Source organism: Myotis davidii, unplaced genomic scaffold, assembly GCF_000327345.1.
Source record: "Myotis davidii unplaced genomic scaffold, ASM32734v1 scaffold973, whole genome shotgun sequence".
NCBI classification, from domain to species: Eukaryota; Metazoa; Chordata; class Mammalia; order Chiroptera; family Vespertilionidae; genus Myotis; species Myotis davidii.
The window spans coordinates 133,094-135,602 of record NW_006284945.1 but is presented as its reverse complement, the minus strand read 5'-3'; the positions used below and the strand labels follow the sequence as shown (position 1 = coordinate 135,602).

Genomic DNA, 2,509 nt, shown 5'->3' with positions numbered 1-2,509 from the left:
GGGGGGGTTGTCTTCCACGGTGGTGGCACCGCTCTAGGGTGGGACGGCTTTGGCAGGATTCCGCAGCTTGCCCAAGCCCATTCAGTTTCCTAATTGTATCCCTCCTGCAAAAGCTCTCAAGATGGGGCGTTCGAATTAGCTGGGGATGTCATTCCTGGGGTGACTAACACTAAACACAACTTGACTTTTTTCATTCTGGTTTACCTTTGTAAAAAATAAATAAATAATTAATTAAATACGTAAACAAAAATTCTGTAAATGAAATATCTCTTACAGAACAACTGTTCTTAAGTGTAATATTTATCTGTCAGATCCATATAATTAATTATTTTTAGGATCACTGTTTCAAGAACATTTTTCAGATTTAATAAATACCCATGTAGTATGTCTAGCCCCAACTTTCTGAGTTTGTTGCATTCCATGTTTTACAAAATAACTCAGTGTAAATAGTAAAATCTGCTCAGTGAGGTAGATGCTTGGGTTGAATTAGCCAAATATAATGAACAATAAATGACCAGCGTGGTACCTTTAACTATCAGAGCCCGAGTCAAGGGCCAAACTAGTCATATGTACATCTACCTGGCTATTCCTTCTTATTCTTTGCCAATTTTTACAATGACAACACCTTTGCAAAATGCTCCAGAAAATACTGAGATAAGCTGAGTGTGAAGGCCGACCCCACGATGCAGTTAGATATGAGGCCAGAGCTCTGGTAGGAGGGGACCTCAAGGGGAGAAAATGGGGGTCATGGACCCTGAGTCATGACATGGCTGAGGTCAACGAGACCCTGTGAATCCTGGGGAGAGCCAAAGACCTAAGGGCAGGACTGCTGAAGACAGCCTCGCTGCGAAGGGCACAGGACGCGGGCCAGAGAGAACCCGAGCATAGCAGTGCAAGCGGCTGAGACCACGCTCCATGTAGCTCTCTGTTTATCTACTTAGAAATGTTTCCTCTTTCTGACTCCACCTGTTTCCCTCTGTTTTAAATTATGGAACACTTTTCTTGACCAACACCAGCATGACACAGTAGAGACATATTCTTGCCCCTTGAAAATGTCCCTAGTGTGCATTGTCCCACTGAAGAGCATGTCGCACTTGGGAGATTCTGATTTGCTAAATCAAGGAAATGGCTCAGGAATCTGCGTTTTTCACAGGATCAGGGTGATTCTGAAGCCGGGAGTCTTCATACCACACTCTGAGAAACAGCAACCTAATGATGTTCTAATGAAACATCTCTCCTTCATCTCAGTTGCAAATACCTCCTTTTACCTTGTCTGTGTTATTTACTTACTTATTTTAAACTCATTTACTTGAATCTCTGTACAGAATTAAATGCACAATCAATTTTGTCAATTATTCAATACTGCTGCAATAAGACCTACTAAGTCAGTTAAGATTACACTGAATAATATTTTTATGCTCATTCCAAAATTTTTATTTTTTACTCATTTTTGTGCCAATTATGAATGTATAGTTACATTGTTTTTCATGTCCCTACGTTTCACATATCAAAATTTTAGCTAAGCAAACTTAAAAATAATATGACCCCAAAATGTAAAGTAAATGACTAAAATTATACTAGTAAACTTGTAAATTTGTTGGAGACAAAATACACCCACTGCAAATTTATTTAAGAAAACAAAGGCATGTAATTGCCCTAGCTAGTGTGCTCACTGGTTAGAGTGTCCGCCTGCGCATCAAAGGGTCTCAGGTTCAGCTCCTACCTGGGTTGCAGGTTCAATCCCTGCCCCAGGAGTGAGTATGGGAGGCAACCAGTTGATGTGGCTCTCTCACATTGATGTCTCTCCTCTCTCTCTCTCTCTCTCTCTTTCTCTCTCTCTCTTCCTTTCTCTCCCCCCATCCCCAAACCCCCTCTCTCACTCTCTCAGAAAAAGCAATGGAAAAAGTATCCTCAGGTGAGGACTAACAACAAAATAGCATGTAATTTTTTTTACTTCAATTTTTATAAAGTTTTCAAGTGAACAACAAAAATCCAGAAAGGTCTGATTTGGCCTTCTAATGGCACCAAAGTGCTATGCTTTCTTGAGGTAACAAAAAAAAAAAATTGAGCAATTAAGATTCCTATAATTATTCCTTATAAAAATCTTTCCAAACCCCATATGATAGATGACCACTGGATTAAGAATTAGGAAGACAGTTCTATCTTGGTTCTGCCTTTTACATTGAATCACTTTTTTGTTGCTGTTTACCTCAGTTTCCTAAGCCATGAAATTCAAGTGTTGAGATAGATATTCTCTGAGATCTCACACTTAAAAAAAATATTTTTATGATTCTATACAGAATCAGATGTTTGTGGTACATTCCTCTAAATTTATACCTCTAAAGATTCTCAAACCTTGATTACTGCTTAAAATATGTTAATGGAGATTCAAATTGACTAATAAAAATAATTAGTATCTAGGGTAAAGGAAATGCTCTTTCCTTTATCTAGATTTTTATTGTTGTTGTTGCTAATTTTCTACCACCTCTCACCTGTTCTTATCACCATC

At 38.6% G+C, this 2,509-nt stretch overlaps 1 protein-coding gene across 1 annotated transcript in view; it reads right to left on the bottom strand.

Moving 5' to 3' along the window:
* EGF (epidermal growth factor) overlaps positions 1–2,509 on the bottom strand; it is an 85,002-nt gene that overhangs the window by 49,912 nt on the left and 32,581 nt on the right. The window lies entirely within an intron of this gene.